At 37.9% G+C, this 16,965-nt stretch overlaps 1 protein-coding gene across 3 annotated transcripts in view; it reads left to right on the top strand.

Moving 5' to 3' along the window:
- The window catches only part of WDR7 (WD repeat domain 7), a 271,518-nt gene that overhangs the window by 86,748 nt on the left and 167,805 nt on the right, over positions 1-16,965 (top strand). The window lies entirely within an intron of this gene.

Raw genomic sequence — 16,965 nt, 5'->3', positions numbered from 1 at the left:
GCTTTCCAAGCTGAATCCTTCAGAAATCAAGATCTTGTAGAGTTAGACCAGTGTACTGTTGAAAAAGAGAACATTAGCAAGGGTTTGACTGGTGGATTTTTCAAATGAGTATACTTTGAAGGGATTGGGAAAGGCCTGGGGGAAAATTGTTGAAATTATAAATATTTTTTGCATAATGAAACCTTTGTAAACATGCTGCTAGGTCAAATGTGCGCTGAGGAAAATTCGTATTTGTGCTATCATCTCTTCATTTTGGAAAAGTATGCTTCATTCAAGTTTGGCAGTTGACTCATTCTTCATTTTCCTAAAGAGTTCAGAATTTAAATTTTAATCTGTTTAAGATAAAATAAATCAGTTTTACTTTTTTTAAGATAAAGTCTCAATGAAACTTTGCAAAAACGTTTTACTCTGGGAATTTGGCCTGGATTGTAGGTGGATTCGTATTAAATGACCTTTTGCCAATACCAGTTATTTTTGTTAATGAGATACTCGTTGTACACGGCAAGAAAGACAATACATGATTGGATAAGAAGGAAATGAAAACCAGATTCAAACAGGATTACAATTATCATAACTGGTATAATTCGACCAGATGTTTGCCAGCAGTGACTGTAGTGGTGGTTTAATTAGGTAGGTGACCTTGGACACTTAACCTTTTTTAGCCTCAGTCTTGTCACAGATGAAGATAGTGAGACATTATAGGGTTATTTGAGGATGGAATGAGTTAATCTTTATTAAGCACATGGAACTGTGCATAAGCCATGGTAAGCACTATATATTTGCTAAATGAATACATTCATAATCTGTAAATGCAAATATATACATTGCACATATAACCAAAACATCACAAATTAACAGCTCCAGTTAAAATTTTTTTAATCTGTTTAGTCAAGACTATTTACTGAGAAACAATACGGTCTAAGAAAGACACCTAAGATCAGCACAGCCTTGCGTTCTTGGCAGTTTGGGAGGAGAGGTGCCAGTAGCAATGGTGGTGGATGCCATTTTATTTTATCTTTGAACCAAGAGAATGTGTTGGGTAGAATGTAAAGGCATTATGTGATCACAGGTTACTCCCCGAAGCAGTGATAAACATGTATATGTTGCTGGGCCAGATGTCGGCCAGAGAGTCCAGAGAGGAGGCAGTACAAGTAAAATAACGGCACATCCTCCCATATTGAACACTTTCTCTGTCAGGCTTTTGTTATGTACCTGGTCTGTATTATTTCACTAACTGGTCGCACTAACCCTGTTAAGCAGGCACTATTATCACTACCACCCCCACTTTTTCCCCCCAAATGAGTTAATTGAGGCCAAGAGAGATTAAAGCACTTCCTGAAGGTCCCTCAGTTACTTAGTGACTGTCAGACTACAGACCTCATTATCTTACCCACTGTTTATTCTGGCTTGCTCCCTGCAGCTTCCTTAGATTTTAAACGGAGTTGGGGTATAGGAATGAGTAGGTATTTGGCTTAACTAATCTTGCTTTTAGACAGTGTCATTTTTAGCCATTTTAAATTTAACAACAGCAACAAAAAGGAGCAGAAATATAACTAAAAAATTACTCTTAATGGTCCTCATTGTTGTTTAAATAAGGATAAACTAGATGGTTCTTGGTCAGAGTTAAACCCTTCCATTCATGTAAATTAAAGTCCTTGGTATTTAGTTATAGGGTCCTGGAGTACTTTATAATTTAACTGAATGCTGGCTTACTTAAAATTTTAATCTTATCACTTACTGCAATTGTATTTTTTAGCACAAGAATAAACAAACAGGCATTCTACATGTAACTAGAACATCTCACTCTAACAGCTTTGCTATAATATATTAATCTATTCTGGAACTTTTACATCGACTGAGTGTAAAATTAGTTTTAATTTGCTTTACTGGGAGCTTTCTATTTTAATAAAAGGATGTCAAGCTAAAGGAGCAGGGATTCTGAGTGTGTGAAAGGAGAAGAAAGCATCCAGCAAATGAGGAATGACCACACAGGGCCATGGAACAGATTTGCTGTCCGAAGGGATCAAGAGGTTATGGAGCCAGCTGGTGGACAGCCCACACCTGCCATCAGCATGCTTGTAGTGAAGACGCTTCTGCCATTGTCATTAATGTTTAAGGAGATGGTTATTGTAGCAAGTTGCAGCATGGAGCAATCTTTTAGAAACCTAAAACTTATTCTAGCATAGGAATCTTCTTAATCACCAAAGTAGGTAAAATATTAAGCAATATATCTGGTAAATACACCACTCATCAGATATTTTCTTATAATTTAATCATCCTACGCACTTTTAAAAATATGCAATAATTGCCTAAGCAATATTGGCAGCTCCTAACTTATGACTGAGCTTGATTTAAGAGTCCCTTGGCTAGTTATTTGAAACTCGGAAAATGCTTTTTTCTGAAGAGCAGAATGTCATAGTGGGCTGATAGACTGTGATAGCCCTTCGTCGTAGAGGTGAGAAGTCTGAAGTTTAAAGCAGCCAGCAACTTTCTCTGACTTCACAGGCAATAAGTGATTGAGCTGGGATGTAGATGACAAGTCAGCTGGTCATATTGTCTGGGGTCTTCTGGAATTTTAAGTGCATTATGCGTTAAAAGCCTTCTGTGGGTTTGTCTGAGAACGTAAGGAAAGCAGTGGGCCAGAAGCCAGTTGCTTTTCTTACGACTGTTGAGAGCACTGGAGAAACTTTGGACAGCACCCAGCACAGTATGTAACACAGGTAGTGAGTGTTGGCTGGCTGGCCCCTTTCCTTTCCTGTGCTGGATTCTGTAGTTTTGGTCTCCTTGTTGTCACTGCCTCAGAATTCACCTTGATTTATATTCCCCAGGGACTCTGGCAGTAGACCAGAAATCACTGGGGAAGAAAAGGAACAACAGTCCAACTTAACTGAAAAGCCAGTTCACAAATTTTTACTAAAAGCAAGTCCTAATTGAGTGGTATAAGAATTTTGTTTCAGGTAATGGAGCTCTGTCCTTGAACCTGTTAGGAAACATTCTGTCCCTTACAAATACAGTCAGTCTGTGTGCTTTTAATGTCTGCTTCCTGATAGCAAATGTGAGGGTAAGTACATTGTGATTCTTACTCTCACAGTAAAGGGACTGGAGTGATAAATAGTGCACACGTTCTTGTAAAGCGACATAAATGCTGTAAATGTTTTCTGAGATTTCACTCTTTAGCATGTATTTGCAATTACTTGTGTTACAAAACACTTGAAAATTTTATTGGTTATTCTTAATAAGGAAGAATTAATGCTATTTTATGCTGTTGTATTATAATCCGGATGAAGATAAAATGTTCTAAGTTGTCTCAGATTTATTTTGAAGTGAAGATATTTTGCATAATCCAATATTATGTATTTCTTATATGTGACATTCCACGTGTAGCATTTTGATAATTGACTTTTTTATGAGGTCAGGCACCTGCTATTTGGTGAAATATACCCACACTTGCCCTTCATTCCAGGCAGTGACTCCTTGAGGTAAACGCTGATGGTTCCTGATTTCCTTTGGCCTGTGATGCAGAGTGACCTTACGGGGCATGAGGTCGCAAGCGTAATTATTTCTCGTACATTGTATTCTGCTTGCTCACAGTGGCTCACCAACTCCTTTAATTTCAGAAACATTAAACACATAAAAGTTACTACCATTAAATAAATCAAAATCTCTTCTAAAGAGGGTGCTATGGTAATTTTATGCAGTTATGGCCGATACAGTATTAATTTGCAAATTTATCATCTCAGATATTGATAGAAGGATGTGTAGCACATCGTGTTTAATACGTATTGATGTCATCAGAAAGAACAATCCTTTGTTCCTATCGAGTCCCTGCCTTTTTAGCTTCCTTTTGTGTTAAGGTTACCAGGGTTAGGGTCGTCTTTTTATCCCCTTTGGCAACAGAATAGGATTTCTTTGTTCATTGAGAGACACTCCTAGTCAGTGTTTTGGGTTTGACTTTCAACAAGCCACACTGTAGTACCTGGAATCGAAGTCACTTTTCTGATGATTGTAAATTAGTGGTCATTCTGAGCACAAGTGTGGATGGACCAACAATATGCAAGAAGGTAAGATGGAACTATATGTTATAGTAGAAAAGTATATTGTAAAAATGATGTAAATATTAGTGCATTCTCTGGTAGGCATATATTTTCAGAGTTTGCTGGTAGAAGATGGGGAAAGGATAGGGAGGGGGTTGGTAAATATCATTTAAGTGAGCCCCCCTCTCCCCTTCCTCAAAAGGCCTTAAGCTACATAGTATTCCTTCCTCCTTTCTTTTAAACTATGCCTCAGTCATTTGGAAGTCTCTAACAGCCTTCTTAGGAATGATTGTCTAGATAAAAAAAAAGTTAACCCTTTTTGTTGTAACCTTTCAAAATGTCTCAGTTGTAAGAGCTGTTTTGGCCTGTGATGTAAAACTACCACCACTTGCTTACTGAAGAGAGTGGACCTGTTTATCTGAACTAAAAATACCCACTTTGAGATGCCTCTGGCGTTTCATCTTCTGTTTTTTAAAAATAATTTTTCTTTCTCTTTCTATTGTCTAGTAATTGTTCCCAGTGTCTGCTCTTGGGCTATTTTGTCTCAGCCCTAGGAGCTTCTGCCCTGTTTTCTAACTTACTGTTCCCAGGGTCCTGGGAGTGTAGAAGCCAGGTAACCAAACATATGTGAGTTAAATATAAAATAAGAGTAAACTGGCAAAGAATAGTTCTCTCTAATGAAAAGAATCCCCATGCTTCAGTGTAAGCAAGCACTTTGTGGTGTCCCTGTTGGCTCCTCACGTTCTGCTGACTTGACTATTTCCTCGGGTCTTTTGTTGCATTCTGGGTGTAGCTTTCTTTTTGGTGAAAAATATTCTAATTAAAATTGGGAAAAGGGAAAATCACTTGGTTGCTCATAAAGAACCGATAATTCTTAAGTACCCCTTGTGTAATGAATGCCTGCTTTGTGAGTTAGCTGAAGTGAGAAGATGAGGTTTCCTCAGGAATATCTAGGAGTTGTCTTACGTTATCACAAGGCGGTGGAGATGGTTGTGCATTGTGATTAGAAAGGGAGTGAAATTGCGACTAAGTGCCCTACATGAAAAGCGCTTCATGTTCTGGGGAACTTTCATATTGTGAGGCGGCAGGGGTTCGTCTGGAGACAGACTGTCTTATGCAAAGCACACTGTATCTGTATTGTCTCTGTTTGCAGTGTTTCAGTGGGACCTGAGGGATTTGTTCCTCTCTTTTCTTCCAGAATGTCAGAGCTGTTGAGCTTAATTTTAAGCACTCTAGGCTGATCATGTATTTAACAGCATTAACCTGCTCTTCTTATCTGTGTTTGGCTACTAACCTAATGGAATAACAATGAAATTTCTTCTTCATCAGTCACAACTATCTAAAGGAAAATCCTTTAGTTTCACATGACTTGAGTTCTTGGAGGTGATTTTTAATATTCTTGCAATTTTCCTTATATCCTTTTTACACATCTTAGAAATGAGAAGTGGTAAATTAAAAATGAAAGCATTACTGGATCAATTGGTTGGACTTTCTAAGTAATAAGCAGAAAAGTCTGTTATCAGGCAGTGCTGCAGGTTGGGAACCCAGCAGGATGAAGTAGGAAAAGTCGCCTGTGTCAGAGGTGCTGTGACTGCGTAGCCAGCGGCCTGGCTTCGGGTTGTCAGGAGGAGCCCTGGGACAGTGCCCTGGCCTGTGGGACAGGGCAAGGAGTGGAGCCTAGGGAAGCTCAGTAACTTGTTCCTTGAGTCGCTGCGGAGTCGCGGTTCCATCAGGCATGGGCTCCGTGCCCGCTTCTTCCCTCTCACTCCACGTGGGGGACCTGGCTGTCCGCTGGCCCGTGGGAAGCTCCTGGCGATGAAAGGATTTGGAATAATTTGTTGTTTTCTCCTGCCCCTTCCTTCTCTTTCGGGCATCTCTTCTAGCGTTGCAGTTGGTGGCAAGGCCCCTAGGAGGCATGGCTGGCTTTCTCTGAGGTGTTTCTGCCCTTACCACCCACTGTAAGAAGCTGAAGGTACTTAAGCCGATGAAGACTACTTTATAAAAGAAAATCTCATTCCACCTGTGACACATTAGTGTGGTTTTTTTTAAATGGTGTTCAAATAGAAATGCCTGATATACCTTTAGCTAAGGTCCTAGTGGCCTTTGCTGTAATAAATGACCTAATATTAGTTGCTATGAAGAGTATGATATTGATTTGTGCCATTAGTCTCTTGCTGATTTGCTGAAGAACAAAAATGTATAATGCTAATGGAAATAGAGTACTTTACAAAACACTGCACATGAATACCGGAACATGTCTGAAATAGAACCAGTGTCTAGTAAGCTTTTAAATATAAATTTTCTTCATTCTAGGACAGATTATTCCAGTTCAGATACTCAGAGTCCTCTTCAACTTGCTGTTATAGAGCAGAAAGCTGACTGATAATCTTATGATGTTTTAGATCTTAGACACTGAATATGCACGAATGAATCCAGTTTTCATTAAAAGTGAGACATTTATAATTTTATACCCTATTTCTAATTTTCTTACCTCTTTCTATTGAATGGATATTACATGTAATTGCACTGTTCTAGTATTTTAGTTTGAAGCCTAGTTATCTGCATGTGACAATAGATTTTAGAGTCTGGAAGGAAAACAGTAATTTAAAGCTATTGCAAGAAAATGATATGAACCAATATATTATCTGTAGTATTTTTATTATAATAGCTAATGGTGGATTTTATTCTAGTGTTATTTATAAATTCTGGGATTAAAGTAGTGAAATCATGTTAAAATATCTTTGCTTAATTCATTTTCCCTTCCTCTTTATGATTTCTTCAGGAACTATGATATTTTATATTTATTTTTCCTTAGTAGTATTGTCATAATGATTTATTATATCTTCTATCTATTTTCATTAAGCAGATTTTGATACAAATAAGTATTTTAAATGTGTTTTAATATTTATAAATGGTTTCATTGTGCATGACATTTTCAGACTTGGTTAATATTTTAGCACTTCTGGTCCACAAACATGAAGAAAAAAATTTGTTTTATTGGTTTGAGCACCCGAATTGACCCCAGCAAGATTGAGATTGATCTGGTTTCTTTCAGCCTGTTAAATGCCAATCCAGTCATCTGTAACGGTACTTAGTATTTTTGTAATTTTTCTATACATACTTTCTGTGTTTGTTCCATAAATCTTACCCATCACTTGAAAAGACTTTCCTTGCTTGATTTAGAGATGAAAGAAAACAACCACAACCACCTATTTTATGGCTGTCGTTTGAGAAATTGTGTCTACAGTTAATGTCAGTGCTATAATCACAATTCTTTTTTGTAATTCTTATGAAAGGACCTTACATTTTACTAGGAAAAGATGGTGAGACTGATATTTGAAATGTGTACTTGGACTAAGGAACACTCAGCTTTGGGGATAGAGATCGAAGAGGGGGTTATGAAGACATATAATGACATTAAATCCCTCCGATAATTAAACGTTATTAAACGAGCCTGGCATAGCTTGTGGGTACAAAGAGGTAAATTACATATTTTGAGATACTTTTCTGTCTCAGGCATCAAGTGCAGGCTTTTTCTTTACTGTCTGCTAGGGGTGGCCAGCAGGCATTACACTCAGGTGGTGTTTTGTTTTGCTTTTTGCTCCCCTCCCCCACGAAAGCAAGGGTCAGACTTCATACTATCAAAGTCTGAAGAACTAAACTTGAAGTGAATCTCTGAATTCTGGGTGATGGGTCAAAAGTGGGACATTTGTAGCCCTTAATCTAAAGTGTCATGGCACTTTTTATAAAATATCCACGTGAGGTTGAAAGTGACCACATCATCTCCAGTGTGACCTGTTATTTTAGGATGTGATCAGGAATCTGAGACCTCCTAAGGTCGTCCTCTATAGATGTTGGGTGGGTACTTGGGGCCAGATGCCTTTCCCATTCCATTTCATCACTGCTCCCACTTACGGAGAAGAGATTCGAGCATAATGACTCCCAGAAGGAAGGGTGAGAGGCAGGAAGGATGAGTTCAAAGGTGATTTTCCTAGGCGTTACTCCCCCTCGACCAAGGATATGTATTCATTCACTTCAGAGTTTCCCAATCAGATCACAATAAGCAGGGAGAAAAATATTGTGGTTTTTTCCCCCAAAGAATTCTTCTGATGATGGATAAACAAGTAGTTTGCTGAACCGGATCGTTGGCTGAGAGTCCAGTGCAAAGAGGGGTACCGGCATTTGGCCGCGTGTCCTGCCTCAGCACGCTTTGGCTGTACCCCGGAGAGGTCATAGGTGCCATCCTTGTCCATTCCAAAGGGGGGCAGGGAACAAACCCCTGTTTCTCAAACATTTTAGGTAGTAAACTTATATGTAAAACCTTAACCAGAATCCCAGTATAGAAAACAGAGTTTTTTAAAAAATTGAAGACTTTATTTAGGCAGCCGTTTAAACCTTCTTTTTTTCTCTTTTAAGTGAATTTTTTTTTATTTGTGCATTAAAAACCTCATGCTCTTCTTTTGTTTTCTGGGGTTCTATGTAGCACAATTAGAAACTAGTTAAATATTTGTTCCCTAAATGCCTCTTGCTCTAATAAATGATCCATGATTTTCCCCAAACCCCCCCAAAACATGCAGCAATACATGACAGAGTTATAAACTTTTTCTTATATACAGTAATTCCTAGAATTTATCATGCAGGACAACTTTCAGTTTGTACAGATATATTCTTGCTACTTCTCCAGCAGATCACTGTGTTTTTAGTGGAGCTAGCAGAGTGCAGCACAGTGTGTGCTTTAAAATACTGTCTGAAATAGTTGTCTCCTGGAAGCACAGAGACACTTTTGAATACACTACATAATCTCTGAGACATAATTTATTATTTTGATTTAAAATGTGCTAACTTTTTAGATCTGGATTGGCCAACTAACTGGTTTTAGGACATATTTGTTCTTATGTAACTATAATTGTACAGTGTGAATATAGATTCATATATATTCAGTCATCTTTTAATAGCTGTGATCCACTTGATAGTCCTCTATAATAATCACTTTTTGCCCACATGACTTAATAAATCATCATTGGATAAGGTTTACCCGTTAATTTAGATATTTCCCTCCCCCCAAGGCATAGTAAGTACAGAAATGTTTCTGCGATGTGCTACATATGGAATAAGTAAATGGATTTATATTCCCTGTCAAAAAGCATGTTACTTGAGTTTTGATTTTTTTTTTTTTGCACTAAATATTTAAAAGATGCATTGGCAAGAGACTCTGTTTCAGGTTAAATTTTTGGTTGAGGAATTCTTTATGTAATTCTGCACATAGTTGCTTCCTCTTGGCCTGTGGCCTTGTGGTGTGCATGAAGTGATCGTGATGCACAACAGAAACATTTGTTCTTGAAGTGGACATGTGACACATGAGCCGGTAACATAGGTGTTACTATTTTGGTTTTTTTTTGCTTTGGTCCAAAGCGTATTTAAATGCTTCTTATAAAAGTAGGCTTACCTCTTTCCTTTCTATTAACTGTGCGCCACACAATCTGGGTAATGATTGTTGGATGCATAGGGGTTTGGGGGGAAACCCCACATCAAATAGGGAATTGAAAACCTTTCTACTAATTAGTAGATCTTGATTTTCTCATTCCTCTTGGAATTGCTGCATAGAGATGTCAGGATGGTTTGTGAAATGATCTGCTTGAATACCAAATATAACTTTTTAGACTAGTTTTCGTAAAAGATAAATATGTTTTCCTCTTCAGTTTGTGAAACTTCTTACTTTGGAATAGTTTCAACATGAGTAAAAGTGATGTAGTGAATCTCTGTGTACCTACTGCATAGCTACAGCAGCTACTAACATGTAGGCAGTCTTATTTTATGTCCTGCCCTCTAAACACCTCCCCCGCATTTGGATGCAATTCTCAGGTGCGACATCACCTGATCTATGATTATGTCAGTTACAAGAACTCATTTTTAATAAAAAAAAATAACTGATACCATTAGAATGCTAGAAACCCGAATTTTTAAATAGTGTTTAATAACTTAGTGTTCGTATTTCCCCAGTAGTCTCATAATCTTTTTGTTTATTCAGTTACGGTTTCAAAAAAATTCATGTATTTCAGTTGGTTTATATGTTTCTTACATTTCCATTAATATAGAAGATTTCTGTCAATCAATCAATCACCTGTCTACTTATCTCTCACCTCCTCTCCCCTCTCTTTTTCTTTATTGTTTTTCTTGCGATTTGTTTGTGGAATAAATTAGGAAGCTTGTACTGTGGTGATCCATGCAATGTAGGTAGGTAAAAGTACTTGTTTTTTATTAAGTTTATTGGGGTGACATTAGTTAATAAAACCATATAAGTTTCAAGTGTACAACTCAGTAAAACATCATCTGCACACTGCACCATGTGCTTATCGCCCAATATAAAGTCTCTTTAAGTTAAAATGTGCTAGAGTGATCTAGAAGGAAACACATGGAACAGAAAGAAATTAAAAGGAAAGGTAAAAAATAAAGATCGTCGCCAAATTTTCCACTAGTAGTCTGAAATGTTTTGTGTGTATGTGTTTAATTATGGTCAGAGGAAGCAAATCAAACTGTAACTGCAGTCCTAAGGACCGAAGAGTCTTTCCTTTGCTTGAATTGTAATAGTGGAATCTGACATGCAGAAGAAATCTCCCTCTAATAGTTTATTAGAAATAAATGGACATTTTAAGGATTCATTCTTTGAGTGGTGATGAATTAGTTCCACACAGTTTTAAAAATCTAATTGCCACAAGACAGATATAAATAGGATACATAGGAAAAGGGGAAGAAGCAGTGAATTCTCCTTTGAAGACTAAATTCAGTAATATTTTCCAGTTGCAAATTTCTTTACCTGGTTGGCGGTCATTCTCAGAGTACTATATCTCTTCATTATAGACTTCCCCCATTTCCAAAGAACCCCATCTGGTTGATTCATCAGAATAGAAGTTTATGTCTGTCTGAAAATATACCAGTAAAATCTTAAAAGCAGTGCTAAGTCATTTGACCAAATTGTGTTGTGTTCATACTTGACTCGGAGCATGACATTGTAGATGCTGGATATTTTTTAAAAAATGAGATACTATTTATTTAAATTTCTCCATCTCCGCTTGGATGTTTATAGCCACTTCAAACCTATCATCTTTATAATTTTTTCTATTTTTTCTACCACTTTTTGGCACTGCTGTTACTTTTATCTCTATGTCCTAGGGAAATATACACTAATTTTGGAAATGTTTCTATAATCTACTGTATGAGTGATAATTTAGTAATGGATCAAAGATGGTAAATTTCCTTGGTTAAAAGTATTTTATTTTTAAAAGATGTCACAATTTTATTTTAGTGGTATAATAGAAAATTTAATCATAATTAATCACTGGAGAAAGGATCTCAATCAGCCTCGGGGGGACAGCACATTTCTATCGATAATAGTGGTTATAGGGTGGGGGCAGGCTGCATTGATATTGATAAGATTCTTTTGAATAAAATATATCCCACTTCACCTGACTTGGAAGTTGTGACTTGCGTCTTTGGGAATCATTAGTCCAGAGCAGTGCTTCTTCACCCAGAGCAGTTTTGCAGACTCCCCATCCCCACACTTGACAACATCTGGAGACATCTTTGTCACAGTTGGGGGAGGGTGTGATACTGTCATCTAGTGACTAGAGGCAGAGAGGCTGCTAAACACAAGCGCCCCCCCCCGAATTGTTCAATGCAAAGTATCAGTAGTAATGAGGTTAAGAAACCCTGGGCTAGAGTAATTAAATTTCTAAGGGATAGTGTGTATATGCTTGAGTGATTGAGGATGATACGGCAGTGAGTAGATGGTAGTTTCCAATGGTGTATGTGTGTATATATATATATATATATATATATATATATATAATTAAATTACCTAGTTTATTTCAATTTAGTATTTTCTGTTTCTTTTAAGAAAGACAGTTTTCTTAATACTGTATTACATACTTGTATCATAGACTTTTTTATTAATAAGAATATATAAAACAGATATACGTGGGGCATATGCTAAAACTTCATTTATGAACGCTCTGCATATTTGCTTGTAGAATTGCTATCATAAATAATAAAAGACTAAAAACAACTTTAAATGTCCTCATCAATCTATATATCATAGCGTATTTTCGATCTTTCCTCTCTCCTTCCTTCCCTCCCTCATTCAGCAGCTATTAATTAAGTGTTAAACATAGCTGTGGGCACTGGGGAACATGATGATGCAGGGGTTAGTCATGGTCCTGTCTTCGTGGAGCTTATTTTCTGTTAGGAAGGCAGGTGATCAACTGAGCAATAAAACAGTGTGGTAAAAGCTTTACTGTAGAGACCGTACAGAACAATGGGAGTGTCAGCAGAGCCAAGACCAAAGCCATGTAAACATGGAAAATAATTACGTTATTGGGACATGCTGGGGCTTAATGTAAAAGAGATGTATTCAGAGGGAAATACTAATAAAACTTTTTTAAGGTTGAAGCACTTTTAAATCTGTCTAAAATTAGATATTAGAATTTGTATTTTTGCAATGTAAGGGTAAATGGAACAAGACGACATTACTTCAGTTAAATATTGAGATCACATATTTGTATCCTTTATGTAAAATTTTGGTTCTGCTTTTTTATTCACCAGAATTGTGATTACTGAATACTCATTACAAATATACAATTAAACAATTATGACAGTGTTGCTGGCAGTATGCTAGGTGCTGCGGAGGCCCTCCAAGAGCTGGGAACACTGAGGTATGATACTGCTGTACATGTGTTTCACGTAACATTTAGTGAAGCACTCGTAGTATGGAAAGCACTTCTTAGAACAGTGCTTGGTACATACCAACATTATGTATTTTTCTATACTGGCCACTATTATTTTATTGTCATCATCATCACGATAAGTAAAGAGTATTTGGGAAGAATGCGTGGCCAGCCTGATAGCACGGAGGTATGCGCTGCTTATGCTGAGAGGGAGCGTAGTTCTAAGGCCTGCTGTCAGGCACTCCGGCGGAGGCTAGCGGTGGGGGTGGGGTGTTTGCAATATCAGCTAGCCTGCATCCCCACGACATCAGGTGGATCAGGGCCCTTCACTTACCCTCTTTGAAGCATAGTTCTTTATTGTTAGCATTCTCTGTAAATCTCAAGTTTCTTCAGTGATAGTTTGCTTTTAGTGGCTCTGTACTTCCCTTCATGGTACTTCCCGCCCCACCCACCCCTGCCACCGGACTCGTGCTAATGTTTGAGTCCAATCTAAGAGTGCTGCCTCATTTAAAAACGTATTTCTGGTTTTATTTTTATTTGTGGGACTGGGTTAAAAAAAGATCGAAGCTTACATTCCCTGCACATTGTAGTATCCACTATCTTAGTACTCATCTGACTCATTTTTCATTCTTTTTAAACCTTGATTGCAAGTTAATTCTTTAAAAGCTCTGCCAGAGGCAATGATTGGTGCGCCCATAGTTAATTCAGCTTTCTGTCCCCCTCTAAATCACGGGTTAGATATGAATAGTCTTTAAAATGAATTGTGAGATTTAATCAGTGTAATGTGGAATAACGATATGCTGCTGTGGGTGCGTTACGCCCGTTACAGTGTATGGAAGTTTATTCGTTCAGCAGTTTGATGCCGTTTTGTCATGTTTCCAGGCTGAAGTAAATATATTTCTTGTACCTGCTTACTTAGTTTTCGTTGAGGTTTACCATTTTACTTCTTCATATTTATTGAGACATCATTTGCAGTTCCTTATGATCATGGAGCCATACACTCTTCATAAAAATTAATGTATGTAGTAAGCACTGTATTGAGGACTTCTTGCGCCAAGGTCCCGGACCTTATGTTTGGTCCTCAAATGGCCCAGCACCAAGCTTTAGTAGGAATTGACTGAAGAATAATGCCAGTATGTTGCTCAAATTATTTCAGCATTAGCCATAGGGAACTCCTTTAAATTGTCTCCAGTGTCATTTTGATCCAATCCCATTTTTTTTTAAAGTCACTTCCCTGTTTTCTGGCACAGAACACGTTCCCCACTCATCTTGTATTCCCCCTGCTTAAGTCCTAGAATCAGCCATTTTTCCAAGGTCTGCGTTTCCCTCTAAAGGAGGTATTAGAAATTAAGATCTGGGTGCTGGGTGTGCTTGTTTTGCTGGGATTTCACCACTTCTAGGCCCTCTCTCTGGACAGACTGGGAAACATATATGTACATACTAGCCAATGTATCCCTACATACCTATAATTATTTCTGTATCTCTCTCCATGTATGTTAAAATAGATATGAATTCATACTGTATCTCCCACCACCACAGGATTCCTCTCATGCTTTTGTAATTTTTTTTCTCTGAGTGTAGGAAACCCGACTCTCATTATCTATAATGGATTTACTTGTTTTTTTCAACCTTTGTAGACATAAACAGTAATTTAGACTTGCTAACCCGTATCTCTGTGAAAAATCAGTTTACCAGCTAGAACACAGTATTTGTGTATAGTTCTTTTTGTCTTTAGCTTTACAATAAGCAGTGTTGGGCCTTTTTCCCCAGTTATGTAGGTCAACTCCTTTTTTCTTTACACTCTTCAGCGAGGTTATGCCATACACTTATAATGTAGTCATATGCATTTGTCACAGGCTGCAGTTCATCCCGGGTTCCCTGGCATTCTGGTGAATTCATTTTTAAAAAAAACTTGCATGCAATCAAGTTTACTCTTTGGGTACATAAGCCTTTGAGTTTTGACAAATGAATAGAGTGAGGTATCTATCATCACAGTACCATGCAGAACATTTCCAGCACCTTGGAGAGTTCCTTTTGGAGCCTCTGTATAATCAGCCCCACCCCTACCCCACCAATCCTTGGCAACCACTGATCTGTTTTCCATTCTTATAGTTTTGCCTTTTCCAAAATTCTATATAAGTAGAATCATACAACATGTAGCTTTTTGGACTTGGTTTCTTTCACTTAGCAAAATATATTTAAAGTTCATCCATATTATTGTATGAATCAATAGTTCTTTTTTGTTGTTGCTAAATAGTGTTCCCTTATATGGCTGTCCCAAGGTTTGTTTATCTGTTCACCTACTTAAGGACAACTGGATTATTTCTAGGTTTTGGTGGTTATGAAAAAGCTACAATAATTATTCATGTTTAGGATTTTGCATGAACATAAGATTTTAACTCACTTGGGCAAATGCCTAGGATTGGAATTGCTTGGTCATATGTAAGTGTGAATGTAATTACAAAACAAAACAAACAAACAAAACACCAAAAAGGCCTGCCAAACTATTTTCCAAAGTAATTAACATTTTACCTTCCTAATAGCAAGGATTGTCTGTTTAGGTCTTTGCCCAGCTTTTTCATTTTGTTTTGCCGTTTTTTGTTTTTTTTAATGGTTGGGTCTTAAAAGTTTTTACTATATACTAGGTACAAGTCCTTTAACAGATATGTAATATTAAAATGTTTTCTTTCAAGCTGTGGCTTGTTTTTCATTCTCTTGACAGTGTCATTTATAAAACAAATTTTTAGATTTTGATCAAGTCTAGTTTATCAGTGTTTTCTCTCATGGTTCATACCTTTGGTGTTGTATCGAAGAGTCATTGGCAAGCCCACGATTCTGCAGGTTTTCCTCTTTCTTCTGGGAGTGTTACAGCTTTACACTTGTCTTCTGACTTGGTCTTTCCGTTAATTTTATCTGCAGGTAACATTCTTGCTCGTTTCACCCTTTTCCACATAACATATCTCCCAGCTCATTCACTTACCGTCTATATTTAACATGGCTTAGGAGTCTTGCCCATAGTCTCACAAGCTGCTTGTTTACTTACTACCCACACTTAATACTTCTTACAGATTTCACCCATCCGAATGTTTTTCTTATCTGTAGAAGAATTAAATATTCTCAAATAATGAAGTCAAAGCACATCACAATGTTTATCTAAGTTATTACTGTGAAGAAATACTTATCACCAATGCCTTATAGTGTGATCTTGTAGCGTCTTCCCGCCAATTAAATGTGTCATCTAGTAGGATGATATTAGAACAAGATTCCTGTGTCTTAATTTTCAAATCAATTATTCATTGTGTGTTAAGAGATTACAAGATCAAAAGCTTTCCCACTTCTGTGTGTGTGTTTGTGGATATTTGAAAATAACATAATTGGCCATAACAGAAGTCACAGGATATATTGATTCTTTGAAATGTAAATATTTGCTCTAGTGTTTTTGGCTTTAAGTAGCTTATATGTAAACAGATGTTTTAAGATGCCTGGAAATGTAGCTCTAAAAGGGGGGAAGCGATGCATAAGAAAAGTTTAGAAAGACAAATAAATAGGTTCGTCAAATAGGATAAAAGTTGAATATTGAATACTGAGGGAAGTAAAGCACTTCGAGAGAAAAGCCAAATTTGGCAATGGTGATAATATGAATGATACTAATAATGTTATTTATTGAGCACTTACTGTATCCCAGACACTGTGCTAAACTGTGCCCCCTGTATTCATCATTGAATTTAAGGGATAATGTACCATTTTTTATTTTGTATTAGTGTAGACTAAACTCTCTGTCCCCATAATTGTCTTCAAAGAGCTGCTTCTGACTCTGCACAGACTGAACTCCTGGACTATTCTGATGACGAGAGAGAAGTTACAGGGTTCCTCGTACCCTAAAATCTCGGGCTACTGAGGCTCTTGCTTACTGCCATTGCGTAGGCAGCAGCCGGCAGCCGTGGTTTCCTTCGCCGCGGGCTGACCTGTTCTCGCCGCCGTGCCGGAGCCCCACGCGCTCTGTGAGCCCCCTCCCCGCCGCCTCGGGCTCCGCCCCAGCTGGCCCCGACCCTCCTCCTCGCCTCCTCACGCTCCTGTGCTTCTGTTCCCCGCCTGTGCCTCCCTGGGGTCCGTCAGCAGTGTCCCCCGCCGAGCTCGGGCGCCTGCAGAGCCCCTCAGCTCTCCTGCCGGGAAGTTGTTTGTGACCCGTGCTCATCCTCCCCCGGCCCAAG

This window comes from Miniopterus schreibersii, assembly GCF_964146895.1.
Source record: "Miniopterus schreibersii genome assembly, chromosome: 10".
Lineage (NCBI taxonomy): Eukaryota > Metazoa > Chordata > Mammalia > Chiroptera > Miniopteridae > Miniopterus > Miniopterus schreibersii.
This window is presented reverse-complemented; position numbering and strand designations above follow the sequence as displayed.